Here is a 17336-nt window from a genome sequence, read left to right as displayed (position 1 = left end):
TGTGAGAGTTTTTTAAATGCACTGGATATATGTTAGGAATTTAATATAGTTGACACGATTCTGTTTTCACATTTATTCTTCTACATCTTTCGGCTCAGTTGCACCCTTTCTTGGGTATTGAGTAGATAACTAGGAGTATGATTTCTGGATTGTATGGTAAGTCTGTGTTCAGCTTCATATAACACACAACCAAACTGTCTTTCAAATGGTTATAACATTTTCCCCCTCCACCTCATCAGTTTGGATGATAAAATTACATTTTCATGCAGAAATTCTCCTATCTGATTCTCTCTGGCCATAAAAATGAGATTTTTTTTTTTTGAAATAATGATCAGATTCCTGGGTAATGCTCAGTGGGATGTTGTGCTTTCCAAACCAAAGAGGATCCTAGCCTAGTTAAAGCCTGAGGCCATTTAAAAGCAAACTCCTTATAATTGTCAGCTTATAAAATTGAGTAAGACTATTCAAATTATGTAATGCTGAATGTTGAGTAAGACTATTCAAATTATGTAATGCTGAATGTAAAATGACACTATGCAATTAAAGGTTAACTTCTAACTCTAGAGGTTTTTTTAGTAAAAAAGAAAAAATAATAAAATTTTGATATTAGAATACTTTTTCCAAGAAGATTAATCAGAATTTTTTTATTTTACTTTTTGGCTTTCTTAAAAGAATTTGTTGTCTTTTGCTGAAATTGTTGGATAGATTTCCTATTCTAAGTGTGTGTGTGAGTAAATATGTTAGCGAAAAATACACTCCTCTAATGTAAAGGACCTTTTTTTTTTTCAGTTACCATGATTTTTTTTCTCTTTCTTCCTATCTCTAAAAATGTTTACAGTTCTTTTTGTTGCCAGGGTTACTTTTTTTTTTCTGCTCTAATTTCCTTTTCTACAAGTATCATTATGACTTCTAATTCTTTCTGCCACTATGCATCTCTTATTTGTCAGTGTTCATTCTCTTGTTTCCTTTACTAGACTCCCATTCTTAAGAATCCATTTTGCAGTTACAGTTTCTAAAGCCAAGCAATATATTCACCTGAATCATCTTCAGTTTTAGTTGCTCCCCCACACAATGAGTATTACGGTATTTGAGCATGCTACTATAGATGATATTATCTATTTGAGAATAACTTAAAACTTCAGATGAACTGTACCTGAAAATATTTCGGTTGAGACTAGCCAGAGCTAATTTATGTCAGAACAGGCTGTCATTACAAGACTAATGGGAACAAAAGTAATCACTCTTTGCCCTCAAATATTTTTCATATTCATAGAATATTTCTTGCATGAATTGCTTATTAATCATACTTGAGACATGTCAATACCTGAATTCCTATTACAACATAGAGAAAGGGAAAGAAGAGGAAGGTTTCAGAAATAGCAATGTCAGTTGTAAAAATGTGGAGTAACTATTTTTTTTCCACTGTTGCCAGTGATTAGCCCTTTCTGAGCCACTATTAGTGCTGTCAAACGTTTACGACCATGCCTCTGGAGTGTCACAGATTCAGCCAGCCTCTTGCTACTGCCTGTGCTCAAGTGCTTTGTCCGTTAGAGCTTCTTTCCAACACTTACAGTTGTGGTACACTGCCTGAACTCATGTGTTTGTGTGCCTTTAGAAAGCTTTTTAATGATATTTGAATAGTGGTACCCCTCAGCTCTGCATATGTTTAAAAAATAAGTTAGTATATTTAAAAATGAGATGTGGCTTGGCAAATTAAGAAAAGGAATTTGTGGTTGTATTAATTTTCTCAGGCTGATATAATAAGATACCATAGACTGGGTAACTTAAACAACGAATATTTATTTCTCACTGGTATGGAGACTGGAAGACCAAGATCAGGGTGCCAGAATGGTCAGGTTCTGCTAAGGGCCCACTTCCTGGCTTATACACAGTCACCTTCTCACTACATCCTCACATCTCCCAGAGAGAGTTCTGGTCTCCTCATCCACTTATAAAGGCACCAATCCCATTACAGGAGCACTATCCCCATGACTTCATCCAAATCCAACCAACCTCTCCAAGGTCCCACCTTCAAACATTATCACACTGGGGATTAGGACCACAACATAAAAATTGGGAAAAGGGGGACACAAACATTTAATCCATATCAGTGGCCATATTGTAAAGGTCTTATGTATCATTCTTTTCTGTCCAATATTTGAAATAAGTGTTAAAGTAGAGAATATTGTGCTCAAATCTGTGGAAAGGAAGACATAGAGGATGAGACATCATAATTGGGAAAAGAAGCCTGCACTGATAGAGCTATGGAGTGGAGGAAAGGAATTTCATGTTTAACATAGGCAGAATAATAAGAATGATTTGGTAACCAACTGATATGAGGTTGAAGGAAGGCATTTCAAAAATGTTTGAGCTTTTGTGTTTGGACACCTCGATGAATAATAATGTCATTGGCTTCATTTAATGAAACAGGAAACACAGGAAACTTTAGGGACAAATTTACTTTGGCCTTTTTAGTTTTGCTTATTTAAGAATGTCCATTGCTGTTAAGAAAATCTGCATAAGAGAATAATAGCACACACAAATCATGTCCATATGAGTTAAGGAGCAAAGGTGAAACCATGGGATGCACCAACTATTGGGACACAGCTAGAAGAAAGCCAGAAAGACAATGATCAGTGAGCTGAAGGGTGGGTAATAAAATAATGTGTTACAGTGAAGTAAGAAAACCATGATCAATGTTATCATTCTATACAGCAGTCTAACTAAATAAAAGGCAATCACTGGATTTAATGATTGCAGGTGCATGTCTATCATATTAAAAACAGAAATAATATCCAAGTGAGTTTACTAGAAAATAGGAAATGAAAGAAAATAAGTGGTTTTGTAGGTTCTCTAACAAAGTTTGTTTATAGAAGGGAGAAAATGAGGGTAGCTGCTTACAAAGAAACATGGCTGCGTGTTTAGAGGACATGTTTGTAGACTGAAGGTGAGATTAATATTTCTGAACAGTTGGAAAAAGTGAACTTAAACAGAGGAAGGGTCAGTCTCTCTGTAGAGAAAAAAGGTATAGGGAATGATAAAGATTGCTGGAGGAGAAGACAGATGGACTGTAAATGGTTTGATGAGTATGAATGACATGCAATAGGTTTATGAGACTTGAAGAGAATATAACGTATCCACTGGATGATGTATAATTCAAACAAAAACGAAGCCCCACATGCCAGCCCAAGCATGGAGTTGGATGGAACAAAATAAAATCTAGCAACTGAAAGTAATGAAAAAAAAATTGCTGTTTACTGTCATCTCTCAAATAATGTCAAAGGGTAAGAAACATATTCTCTTTGTTCTGAACATCTTTACCAAATGTTATACTTCTGTCATTAGCAATATCTTTCCCTTGAATCACAACCGATTTCCTTAAAATCTCTCCCCCACAACCTGACTACAACTCTGAATTCCTACTGTTTTTTTTTTTTTTTAGCCACAATTCTTTCTACTCTTTTTTGAGTATGCAGGCCCTTTTCAATGATGCTCAATTTATGTGTTTGTGTCTTTCTTTCTTTCTTTTAAATGGAGTCTTGCTCTGCTGCCCAGTCTGGAGTGCAGTTGGCTCACTGCAACCCCCCGTCTCCCTGGTTCAAACAATTCTACTGCCTCAGCCTCCCAAGTAGCTGGGACTACAGGCACATGCCACCATGCCCAGCTAATTTTTGTATTTTTAGTAGAGATGGGTTTTTACTCTGTTGTGCAGGCTGGTCTTGAACCTCTGACCTCATGATCAGCCCACTTCGGCCTCCCAAAATGCTGGGATTACAGACATGAGCCACTGCACCCAGATGGGTGTGTCTCTTTCTATTTGTTTTCCTAAATTCATTATGCTCTCCTTGTTTCTATTTCTATTTGTTATCTTAAAACTACATCACAGGCCAGGTGCAGTGGCTAACACCTGTAATCTCAGCACTTTGGGAAGCTTAGGTGGGTACATCACTTGAGGTCAGGAGTTCAAGACCAGCCTGGTCAGCATGGTGAAAACCGTCTCTACTAAAAATACAAAAATTAGCCAGGTGTGGTGGCAGGCACCTGTAACCCCAGCTACTCAGGAAGCTGAGGCAAGAGAATCACTTGAACCCAAGAGGCGGAGGTTGCAGTAAGCCAAGATCAAGCCACTGCATTTCAGCCTGGGTGACAGAGTGAGACTCCATCTTACAAAAAAAAATAATCTACATTACAAAAAGCCCAAAGGCACAGCTGACACAAAGCAGGTACTCACTAGATGTGGATGAGGATATAGAATCACAATAGAAAAACAGAAGAATCTTCTTGATCGTAGAGAAATAAAGTAGACTGAAAATATGCAAATGTAGATATCTTTACCTTGTCAAAGATGGGAGAATAAGATAATGTTCCAAAAAACGTGTTTATCATTTTCTTCTAGAGTTGCTAAAATATTAATGACTCTTCAATGGTAATTCAAAAACTATATCATTCATAATTTGGGTATATATGTATCTAGAATAAATTACTATGGTATTATATCTTATTAAATTATCATATATTGCCTCACAAGTCCTACCACTTTCCATCAATATATGTGGGTGGTGTAATTTTTAACTCCATGAGGGTATTTGTAAAATTATATTATTCACTGCAATAGTAATAGCTTCTTAAGTATCTCATATGTGCCAGAACCTTCAAAGCATTTACTCTTCAGAACAAACCTAAGTTGTTGTAGAACTCTTATTACCTTTTACAGATGAGGAAATGACAGCATAAAATTAAAAGAAATAAGCTCCCCATTGAATTGATCTGATTGATGATACAGAAACATAGTAGGCAGAATAATAACTTCCCCCACCCAATTAAGATGTTCATGGCTTAATTCTCACAACCTGTAAATATGTTATATTCCATCTAAAAAGGGATTTTGCACATGTGACAAAGTCAAGAGTCTTGAGATAGGTAAATTATACTAGATTTTCCAGGTGGTTTCAGTGTATATCACTATACTAAATATAGTGGTTACGAAAGGACCTTTTCGGTGAAAAGAAGGCATCATTCAGGTGAAGACGTAGGGAGGTGCGTTCCAGGCATGGGGAACAGCTAATGTGAAGTTCTGACAGCAGAAAAGTCAGGGTATGTTCTAAAAGTAAAACAAAGACCAGTGTGGATAAATTGTGATACGGAAGGAGACAGATGGGTAAGATAGGAAGTAGAGTTAAGCAGGGGACAGATTATGTAGGACCTTAGAGTCCAGAATGATGAATGTAGAATTTATTCTGCATGTAGTAATAGCAAATTTACTATAAGCATTTCCCAATTTTACTAAGCATTCTTCTAAAATACCATTTTAATGGCTTCACATTATTCTGTCATATGGATGTGCTGAGACTCAATTAATCATTCCCTTATTACTGGATATTTGGCTTATAAGACTTGGGCAAAATCCGACTTGAATTAATTAGTGAAACAGAATGAATCCACCTTTTCACCACTTCAATCAAATGCCAGTTAGTAGCAATTAGTACCCACTGAAGATGATATACGATCCTGAAAATTCTAATCAGGTAAGAAATATGCATTATTTTCCCCGATATAACTTATTTTGACATGTGTGAAAAATAGTAGATGCTTAAATTAATCTCATGCATGTTTGTGACCATCTCTGGAGAGCTATTACAAATCTAATAAGTGGATATGCTAGCATAAATAATGTGACAATTTTAAAAGAGTTTTATTTGAAATAAATAGAATATTCGTTTCACAAAAGAGAGCCTCAGGAGATATAAATGTAAGCATAGCATATGGATTATTTGAAAGAATAATAGAGAAGATGTTTATATTTATAGTGGGGGTCAGCCATCATTTTAAAGGGAGCTATGTTACCATGGGACGTGTCTACCATGGTCGTGGATCCTGTCCTACCTATCACTTCTGGATTTCTGAGGTTTGAATTGCATCTGCAATAGCTGCCAATTTCTCTTCCTGTGTTCACATATTTATTGCTATTACCTTGTGATAGTTGGGCAAAGCCTATTGACCCTGTCTCACAATATTGATTTTAGCTGTATTAAATTAAATACACAGGATTATAAAGGAAATCAATCATATTGAAATGTAGTTTTATCTGTCTTCTCAGGACTCTGATGTAGACCTACATTATCAGCACTTCATGGATGATTTCTAAATTGTAGTAGAAGACTCCTCTGACCCTTGGCTCAAGTAGATATATATGTATTGTAAAGAATATTTATGACCATATTGTGCAGTGTGTTTATAAAAATTGGTCCCTCAGGCTACAAAAGCCTGGATGTATAGTCAGTGTCCAAGCAAATTTAAAATGCCTTACTTTGTATCTGGGCTCCAGGAATCCCAACCCAATCCAGCCCTTCATTTACTTTGATTCAGTGGTTGATATTGTGGGTCACAGAAAGTCCTTATATTTTTCTAAAAGCTATCATTCTCTGGGTCTCATATGTATTGGAATGCAGCACCAAATAAGCTGTCATGTTAGTTCTGCAAGGATGCTGGTTATAAGGAGGGATAATTTCTGTTATCATTACTGCAGGTGCTGAATTCCTACAGCTGTATCTGTTTCACTGATCCTAAGGCTAGCAAACCCTGTGTTCTGCTGGACTGGAGTTGCTAGAATGGTTCACACACCACTTGTCACATAGAGGTGCTGTACCCTTTCCCACATTTCCCTTCTCCTCACCCCAAGTCAAAAACTCACTCAAAGAAGTCACATTGCACACACCTAGACTCCAGGTCAGACCGTATCTGCCCATAGACTTGAGCTTTTTTTGTTATTGTAGACTTGATTCTGTTTTCTGGGGTCTTGTTTTTGTTGTTGTTGTTGTTGTTTAACTTCTGGCACCTTCACAGATCAGGAAGCAATGTTTGTTCTTCTTCCCCACTGTCCTCCACGGAACTCCTCCATACTCTCTCCCAGAAGCCAATTTTTATGCTTACTCATTTTAGTTATTCGTCAGCTACTTCTCTCAACACTCAAGCAGCACACTAGATTCAAAACTAATTTTTCATGACATATGAGTCTAAATAGCTAAGTTCGAGTTGCATAATCTCACATACTATGATCACCTCTTGCTTTATCTGCCAGTTCTCCTCACACCAAGTCTTTTTTTTTTCTTTCTTTTCTTTTCTTTTTTATTTATTTTTTTTTTTGAGGCAGGGTCTCACTCTGTCAGCCAGGCTGGAGTCTGTCACATGATCACAGTTCACTGCACTGCAGCCTTTACCTACTGGGCTCAAATGATCCTCCCACCACAGCCTCCTGAGTAACTGAGACCACAGGCATCTGCCACCACATCTGTTTTTTTGTTTGGTTGTTTGTTTGTAGAGCTGGCATTTCACCATGTTGCCTGGGTTGGTCTCAAACTCCTGGGCTGAAAGTGATCCTCCCACCTTTGCCTCTCAGTGCTGGGATTACAGAAATGAGCCACCGCACCTGGCCCACAGACACCTTCTAATATGCTTATGTGCATGTCCATATTAGTGAATGGAAGAATACCTTCTTCTATCTCTATGTGAGTATCTACTATTGGAATTGTAAAGATTGGAATATATATGTGTATTTGTAAGGATTTTTTTCTTTATAGATATATGAGGATTATAAAGAAGACATGTGCATCTTTTTCTGGGTAATTGTGTCTCTGCTAGAGTGCCTCTGGGCATGCACATAAAAACTAACATGCTTTAAAATCATTCTCATTGGGAAATGAAACAGAAAACTGAAGGAAGAACAGAGCTTCTGAACATAGAATAAGAAAGCAAGCCAGTACTTTGGAGTCAGATGATCCTGAGATCTCCTTCGTCTACTGAGTGAGTGCCTTGTAGCCTCAAAAGGTTGTTCAGGGCTTCAAATTTCTTACCTGCAAATAAAATATACATAAAATCGTTTGAGGATTAAATGCTTGGCACAGTGTAAGGAATCAATCTATATAATCAATAAACGGAAAGTTCCTACCTCAGTCAGCAAGTGTTGCTTTTTAAGACCTTAAATGCTTAGTGATCAAATTTGTATAAGTCCATAAAGATAGCAACTTTTATTGAGTTCTTAATATATAGGAGGTGTTCTCCTCAGTGCTCCAAATCTTTTATATCATTTGATATATGTAAAAATCTATAAGATAGGTATTTCTGTTATTTGTACTTTGCAAGTGAGTAACCTGAGGCCCAGAGACAGTAACATGATGAAGATGACAGAATAACAAGCAGAAGAGCTGGGTTTGAGCCACAGCAGTCTGGATCCAGAGCACATGCACTCTAACACTCTTACTCTATATGCCAAACTACCTCTTACAAAGGAGGTAGAATTGACACAACTTGGCAGGATGCAGAAGATAGAGATGCTTTCCTACAGGCCCAGTTTTGGTGGATTAAGGAGTAAAATAGTCTCTTCTTAGAGAATAGTGAGTTTGTATCATACAAGAATCAGGACTGTTTGAGTAAGATCTTAGGGGCTCACTCCGTGTTCCTTAAACAAAGGGCTAGCTGGATTTCAGGAGACTTATTTTCTCAGCTAGAGAGCAAACCAAACTCGGTTTTTCATAGGATCAGTGGTGCCCTCCCTTTGGCATGTAGCATCCCAAGGACTTTGTTTCTCAGCTGTCCCTTGATCAACAGGTGCAGGTTACCTTGCTTTCCCAGACACTCTGTTAGCAAGCAACATCATTTAATAGAAATTCTCTAAGCCAAACAGCCTATTTATTTTCTCCTGTGCAGATCCGTTCTTTGAACATCTTCTATATGAAGAGATCCACAGGTGGAAGTAGTATTGGAATGAATCTCACACTCCATGGTATGACGGGAAACTTGGGACTGCTTCTATTCTCTGCCTTATTGATTCCAACCACAGAGATGATCCCTTAGACCACACCTGGCCACATCCTATGCACGACAGGTGACACTCCTGAAAATATCCACGATGCATGAGAGTTTATCAGCAATATAAGAAAAGAGGAGACAGTTCTGTTTAGCCACTGAGTGACTGAAATGACCTGCTTATGTTAGCAGGTTGATGATGATGATAGGACCACATATTTGTACATCACTTTGCAGTGTAAAAACCATTTCTCCATCTATTATGATATTTTATCTTCAGGGAATGCAATGCAAATTATTCACATATAACAGCTGAGAGAACTAAGACACTAAGAAATAGAGACATTTCCAAGTTTGGCTGCTAGTAAATTCAAGAATCAGCACAAGCCTTCTGATTATATTATATCATGATGCCTGAGAAATATCAGGCAATTAATTCAAAACTATCAACTCAAAATATCAGTTTAGAGATGGGTCCCAGATAAATGGGAATCCTGTGTGCAATGAATTATAATATTAGCTAAACATAACCAAGATACACGTAAATTATAACTAGTCAGGGCAAATTGCAGCTTAAACTTTGTATGCTTCCTCTGTACTGGTAAAAATATGAAGGTCAGCTGAACCGAGACACCTTTCCATTAGAGCGTATTTGAATGCTGTTTAGCATAATTCTACCATCAGCATTAATTTTCTTTCCTGTCAGATTGACTATTATTTTTTAGTTACCAAGATAATTTGATAGTCGTCTAATTAAATAAAAGGAACAAAAAGGAACAAACACAGTCCTGTTTTCCCCAAAACTAATGTTCTTTAACTGCTCATTGTTCTTTCTCTTTGTAGTCAATGTAAAGTGTTGCCTCTAAGTGGACTTTTTATAGGTACATATCTTCTCAGCCAGGTTCTCCATCTTGGCACAAAAAGGCTGCATACACAAATTGAATATGAAGTTAATGCCAATGGTGTGGACAGTAGTTTTATAAAAACTGAAGTAGTTTATCATGCCGTTGTTCCTTATATCATTCTCTTTGTCACACATAGACTTTTTTTTTTGAGACGGAGTCTCGCTCTGTCACCCAGGCTGGAGCGCCGTGGCACGATCTTGGCTCACTGCAAGCTCCACCTTCTGGGTTCACACCATTCTCCTGCCTCAGCCTCCCAAGTGGCTGGGACTACAGGCACCCGTCACCACGCCCAGCTAATTTTTTTTTTTATTTTTAGTAGAGACGGGGTTTCACCGTGTTATCCAGGGTGGGCTCGATCTCCTGACCTTGTGATCCGCCCGCCTCGGCCTCCCAAAGTGCTGGGATTACAGGCGTGAGCCACTGCACCCGTCCTCACATAGAATTTTTGTCAGTATTGAAACAATTGCCAAAAACTGCTAAAACTCATGTCTGAGTACTTTTGATCCTTGGACACTAACATTTTAACTGGACATCAGTGAAGACCACTGACTTTTTAAGGTTCATCACAAGGGACTGAGTCTGATATCATCTAGCATTTAAGCCTTCACCACATGTAAATAACGACTCTCCTTGTGTGCATTTCTCTACTGGATTTGAAGGAGTCAGCACATTTTCACAGGAATAACTAGTCAAGAAAGTAGAAAGTGATGCATGTCTAACACAGATTAGTTTACTCTTGAAATCCCGTGATGATACTTTCTCTGCCATCAGCAAAATACTATACGATCTTTTATACTGACATAGAAAAAATGTTATTTAGTAACTCATTTATTCATTGAGCTACCCTTTATATATAACACTATGTATATTGTTTATATGTATGTTATTTACATTTTATATCTATATTATATGCCACTTTTGTTGAAAGAGTTTGAATTCTGGATACTCTATAACTGGTTCATTGGATTCTATTGATGATCCAACAACATATATTTTGAAAAAAATAGCATGAGTCCCAGATTGACATTATTATCTTTTAAAGAGGAAATAACAGTAAAATATTAGTATGTTATGGCCAGGCATGGTGGCTCATGCCTGTAATCCCAGCACTTTGGGAGACCAAGGCGGGCAGATCACCTGAGGTTAGAAGTTCGAGACCAGCCTGGCCAACATGGGGAAACACCATCTCTACTTAAAATACAAAAATTAGCTGGGCGTGGTGGTGGGCGCCTGTAATCCCAGCTATTCGGGAGGCTGAGGCAGGGAGAATTGCTGGAACCCAGGAAGCGGAGGTTGCAGTGAGCCGAGATCGCACCACTGCACTCCAGCCTGGGCGACAGAGAGAGATTCTGTCTCAACAACAACAACAACAAAAAAAAAGAATTGGTGTCTAGTATAAACTTTTCTACCCTGCCTTTCAACGTTAGAGTTATCTATATTGATATATCCAAATGATTTTTTTAAATAATATGAGAATAATCAGTTAATACTTATCAAAGTCTTCTTGGGTAAATAAAACTGAATTTGATTGAAGCAATACATTATTATTTGAACTCTTTTTTATATTCTGATATTTGTAATTCTACTGTATCTGATGTATAGTCAGCTGTCTGTTGCCTTAAATCCAGAGACAGCAAATAACCATCTTGTATCAGATAAATATACTATCCTAGGTATTAAAATTCAGTGGTGATTTAAGACTCTTCATTGATAAATAAAAATAGCTGATGACTGTGCATTTCATTTGATTTTGCATATATTCAGCTTATTGTTTTTGTTTTTAAGGCAAAAACAGATTCAAGGTAAGTGGTTTAGTGTAGGAGTCCTTTTAAATTGGATTAGTCAGAATGGGGAAATTTCCCAAATGTCATGTTTCTAAAAGCATCATCTTCTTTCTCTATTTTTACACTACTTTTTCTTAAAGAGTCCTCCTCCAGCTGATTTAAAAGTGCTAAAATTTCACTATTATTATTGCTTTACTCCTTTAACCTCTGTTAAAGCAAATTCCCTTTGATAGAATAATAATTAAAGTGATTAATGATAATAAGCTCCTCAAAGTGTTTCCACAGTGATGGTTTTCATAAGGGAAAAAGAGAAAATATAAATCAAGAAGTATAAAATGAAGACAGACTTCACTTATTTGACTTTTCCCCAGGGTCATCTCTAGAAACTCAGAAAGTAAAATACACAGCACAATACAGTAGAGCTTGTGAGCAAAAGGGATGACTCCCAATCATGGACATAAACATGTAGTGGATTTTCTGTCCTACAGAATTGCAAATCATCTGTGTAACATATACAACAGTATAGTAACCTGAAAGAGCACATACTTTTAGAAACTCAGAAAATCCTACTTTGAGAACTGAAAGTGAAACAAAGGAAAATTGATTGACATTAATATTGAAACTACACACACAAACACTGAAAATCCTCAGCAAACATTCTAAAAGATTACTAACATAAAGTGTAATCTGATGTTCAGTTGGGATTTATCTGCCATGTGATTGTTTTAAAGAGAACCTCTGACAATCAAAAAAATAATACAGAAAAATAAAGAGAGTCCGGCAAATAAGTATATATTTATCCAACACCCTTGGATGGTGTTGGATAAATAAGGAAAATGAGAATTTTTCCTTAAATGACATGAGAGTGGGACAACTATCTCAATTCTAAGGGTGTTTTACAGCTTAAATAATCTGGCATCTCCATGATGCACGTACAATTCTGAAATAATTATCCATGGTGGCTCAAACCTCATCAATTAGACTATACCAGCATGTGGTGAAATACCCCAGGGCTAAATGAATTTCTTCAGACTAGAAGCAAACGACTACTAGACAGAAAAATCATATGGTCAGGAATAATTAATTTCAGAAATCATAAATATGTGAGAGAGTATGAAACAGCATTTTTCTTTATGCAAAATACATATAATGGCTTAAAAATTATAACTTTGACTCTGGCTTTCTAATATTTGTAATTATTACATGAATATGCCTTAGAGATATCACGGGTTTGGTTCCAGACTGTCACAATGAAGCAAGTCACACAAACTTTTTGGTTTCCTAGTATATATAAAAATTATGTTTATATTATAGTGTAGTCTATTAAGCGTGCAATAGCATTGTGTCTTAAAACAATGTACATACCTTAATTAAAGAATAATTTAGGGGCTGGGTGCGGTGGCTCACCCCCATAATCCCAGCACTTTGGGAAGCCAAGGCGGGTGGATCACGAGGTCAGGAGTTCGAGACCAGCCTGGCCAATATGGTAAAACTCCATCTCTAATAAAAATACAAAAATTAGCTGGGTGTGGTGGCATGCACCTGTAGTCCCAGCTACTCGGGAGGCTGAGGCAGGAGAATAGCTTCAACCTGGGAGGCAGAGGTTGTAGGGAGCTGAGATCATGCCACTGCACTCCAGCCTGGGCAACAGAGCAAGACTCTGTCTCAAAATAATAATAATAATAAAAATAATAATAATTTATTGCTAAAAATGCTAAGCATCACCCGAGCCTTCAGTGAGTTAAAATATTTTTGCTGGTGGAGGGTATTGCCTCAAGTTAATGACAGCTGATGAATCAGGGTGATGGTTGCAGAAAGTTGAGGTGGCTGTAGAAATTTCTTAAAATAAAACAATAAAATTAGCTGCATTGATTGACTCATCATTTCACAAAAGATTTCTCTAAGCATGTGATGCTCTTTAATAGCAGTTTACCTACAGTATTAACTTCTTTCAAAATTAGAGTAAATCCTCTCAAACCTTGCTGCTGCTTTATCAGCTAAATTAATCTAGAATTCTGAATTATTTGTTGTCATTTTAACAATGCTACAGCATCTTCATTAGAAGTAGTTTCTATCTCAAGAAACTGCTTTTTTTGCCCATCCATAAGAAATAATTCATCATCCATTAAGTTTTTTCATGAGTTTGTAGTAATTCAGTCACATCATCAGCTGGATTTCTAATTTTAGTTCTCTTGCTTTTTCTACCATATCAGCATTTACTTCCTCCACTGAAGTCTTGAATGCCTCAAAGTCAACTAGGAAGGTTAGAATCAACTTCTTCCAAGCTTCTGTTAATGTTGATACTTTGACCTCCTCACACAAATAGTGAATGTTCTTGAAGGCATCTAGAATAGTACATTCTTTCCAATGGATTTTCAATTTATTCTACCCAGATTGATTGCAGGAATAACTATCTATGACAACTGTAGCCTTACAAAATGTATTTCTTAAATCATAAGATTTGAAAGTCAAAATTACTCTTTGATCCATGGGCTACAGAATAGATGTTTTGTTAGCTGACACGAAAATTGATTGCCTTGTAAATATCCATCAAAACTCTTGGGTGACTAGGCACATTGTTAATGAGCAGTAATATTTTGAAAGGAGTCTTTTTTACTGAGTAGTAGGTTTCAACAGTGGGATTAAAATATTTAGAAAACCATCCTGTAAACCAATGTGCTGACACCCAGACTTTGTTGTTCTATTTACTGAGCACAGGTAGTGTCAATTTAGTGTAATTCTTATCAGCCTTAGGGTTTTTCAGAATGATAAATGAATGTTAGCTTCAACTTAAAGTTACCAGCTTCATTATACTCTAACATGAGTACCAGTGCCCTTTGAAGGTTTGAAGACAATCATTGTCTTCTCCTCTCTAGCTATGAAAGTCCCAGAAGGTATCTTCTTTCAATGGAAGGCTGTTTGACTGCATTGAAATCTGTTATTTAGTGTGTCCAGCATCATTATTGATGTTAGCTGGATCTTTTGGGTAACTTGCTCTAGCTTTTACATCAGCACTTGCTGCTTTACCTTGTGCTTTTATGTTATTGAGACAACTTCTTTCCTTAAACCTCATGAACGAACTTTTGGTAACTTCATACTCTTATTCTGCAACTTCCTTGCCTATCTTAGCCTTCACAGAATTGAAAAGAGTTACGGCCTTGTTCTAGAATAGGCTTTGTCTTAAGGGAATGTTGGTTTGATCTTCTGTTCAGTCTACTCAAACTTTCTCCATATCAACAGTAAGGCTACTTCACCTTCTTATCATTTGTTTGTTCACTGAAGTAGTATACTTTTAATTTTCTTCAATAACTTTTTTTTTGTATTCATAACTTGGCTAACCATAGGGTGCAAAAGGCCTAGATTTCAGCCTTTTTCAAGTTTTGACATGCCTTTCTCCTTATGCTTAATCATTTTTCATTTTTGATTTAAAGTATGAGACATGAGGCTCTTCCCTTCACTTCAACGCCTGGAGGACATTGTAAAGTTATTGATTGGTTTAATTTCAATATTTTTGTACCTCAAGGAATAGGTGATGTAGAAGCAACTATTGTTTATACATCTACAAGGAGACGTAGAAGCAACTCGTTGATAGAGCAGTCAGAAAACACACAATATTTATTAAGTTTGTCATCTCTTATGGCTGTAGTTTGTGGAACCTCAAAACAATATAGTAATAAGATCAAAGATCGCTGATTATAGATTACTACAACAGGCATGATAATTTAAAAGGCTGAAATTTTGTGAGAATTATCAAAATGTGACATAAAGACACAAAGTGAACATATGCTGTTGAAAATGTAGCACTGATAGACTTGCTTCATGCAGGGTTGCCATAAACTTTCAATTTGTGAAAAATATATTATCTGCAAAGCACAACAAAGCAAAGCCCAATAAAATGAGACATGCCTGTATATATATATGACAAATGTGACATTAAAAATGAAGAAGCAGGCTGGGCGTGGTGGCTTACGCCTGTAATCCCAGCACTTTGGGAGGCCGAGGTGGGCGGATCACGAGGTCAGGAGATCGAGACCATCCTGGCCAATATGGTGAAACCCCGTCTCTACTAAAAATGCAAAAAACAAAATTAGCTGGGCATGGTGGCAGGCGCCTGTAGTCCCAGCTACTTGGGAGGCTGAGGCAGGAGAATGGTGTGAACCCGGGAGGCGGAGCTTGCAGTGAGCCGCGATCGCACTACTGCACTCCAGCCTGGGCAGTAGAGCCAGACTCCATCTCAAAAAAAAAAAAAAAAAAATGAAGAAGCAGAAATGAATGAACCTGTATGATGATTGCAAAGTTTCTAAAGTTTCTGAAAAATAATATAATATGAAACTTCAGTAGATGATTAAAATTTAAGGATACATTTTGTAATCCCTAAAGGAACTGGCATATTCTAAAGAATATCTACTATAAACTGAAGAAAATATACACAGTTAAAAAAGTCAATACGTTGATTGAAATGTAACTTCTAAAAATTCAAAATCAGAATGAAAAAGGAAAGATGGGAACAGAAGAGAGAAAAAAGAGAACACACTGAAGATAAAAATAAAATAATAAGTACAAATCCAGCCATACTTATGATTATATAATAAACATAAATGAAATAAATACTTTAGGTAAACAAAAAGGAAATAAAGGTAAATAACATTCTATTTATGGGAAATGCAACTAAATATACCGATACATTGTAGAGGAGGAGATGGATAAAGATAAACCATGCGAAGAATAAAATACAAAGCTAGAGATAAAATTGACTTCAAGAAAAAGTGTATTGGCAAAGATAACAAGAAACATTTTTAATGATGAAATGTTCAATTCAGTAGGAACACATAACAATTGTGAAAGTATAAACATCTAAGAACAGAGCCTCAACGTGCATGTAGCATAATTTGAATTAAAGACATAGAGAATTCTACCATGAAGAAAGAGATTTTAATACCCTGCTCTGAAATACAGTAGAATAAGTAAACAAAAAATTAATACAGAAATAAGTAATCTGAATAGTACTACCCACCACGATCTAATTAATATTTATATAACACTATACCCTAAATTTTCAGAATAAATATTATTTCTTTCTGCACATGGTAGATGCACCAAAATATATATGTTAGACATAAACAAAATTAATTAAGATTGAAAAGGTTGTGATTATGCAGAATATATTTTAGGGCCATAAAATATTTAAAATAGAAATTAACCACAATAGGTTATCTGTCAAACCCCTAAATATTAAAAAATTAAACAAACATTTCTAAATAATTCATGTGTCAGAGTAACATGTTACTATGAAAATTAGAAAGCACTTTAAACTTAATGAAAACCAAATAGAACTGTGGGATATAGTTAAAGCAATACTTATCAGACAATTTACATTATTAAATGCTTATACTACAATATAACTTTTATAAAAGTTAACAACCAATAACTAAGATTCTACCACACCATACTAGAGAAAAAAAATGGAAAAAAGAAACATGGAAATAACAGCAGAAATCAATAAACATCAGAACAGAAAAAAAAAAAATAGAGAAAGTCAAAGCCAAAAGCTGGCAATATGAAATAATCAACAAACAGTGAGAGAACAATAATAATCATTTGAGGATAGAAAAAAGAAATATCCCAGGACATCCTATAGATGTTAAAGGCTAAATAAAAGAACATTATACATAACATTATGTCAAGAAAGTAAGCAGCTGACTTGAAATTAAAAAAAATTAAAGATAAAAATTACCTGCTTATTCGAGAATATATATAGACTTAATTTTCTATATACCTATTAAATAAATTAAAGTTATATTTTAAAACTTTATTTTACTAAGAAAATTTACGGCCCAAATGACTT

General features: G+C 36.0%; 1 long non-coding RNA gene across 1 annotated transcript in view; it reads left to right on the top strand.

Moving 5' to 3' along the window:
* The first annotated feature begins 5383 nt into the window (after positions 1 to 5383).
* The window catches only part of LOC129041449 (uncharacterized), a 30060-nt gene continuing 18107 nt past the window's right edge, over positions 5384 to 17336 (top strand). Inside the window, exons 1-2 of the long non-coding RNA XR_008503886.1 lie at positions 5384 to 5525; positions 7319 to 7505. This is a non-coding gene — a long non-coding RNA (uncharacterized LOC129041449). The remainder of the gene's footprint in view (positions 5526 to 7318; positions 7506 to 17336) is intronic.

The sequence above is a fragment of the Pongo pygmaeus genome, chromosome 6 (genome assembly GCF_028885625.2).
Source record: "Pongo pygmaeus isolate AG05252 chromosome 6, NHGRI_mPonPyg2-v2.0_pri, whole genome shotgun sequence".
Classification (NCBI taxonomy): domain Eukaryota; kingdom Metazoa; phylum Chordata; class Mammalia; order Primates; family Hominidae; genus Pongo; species Pongo pygmaeus.
The sequence above is the reverse complement of the archived record's forward strand: the minus strand, read 5'-3'. Positions and strand labels throughout refer to the sequence as shown.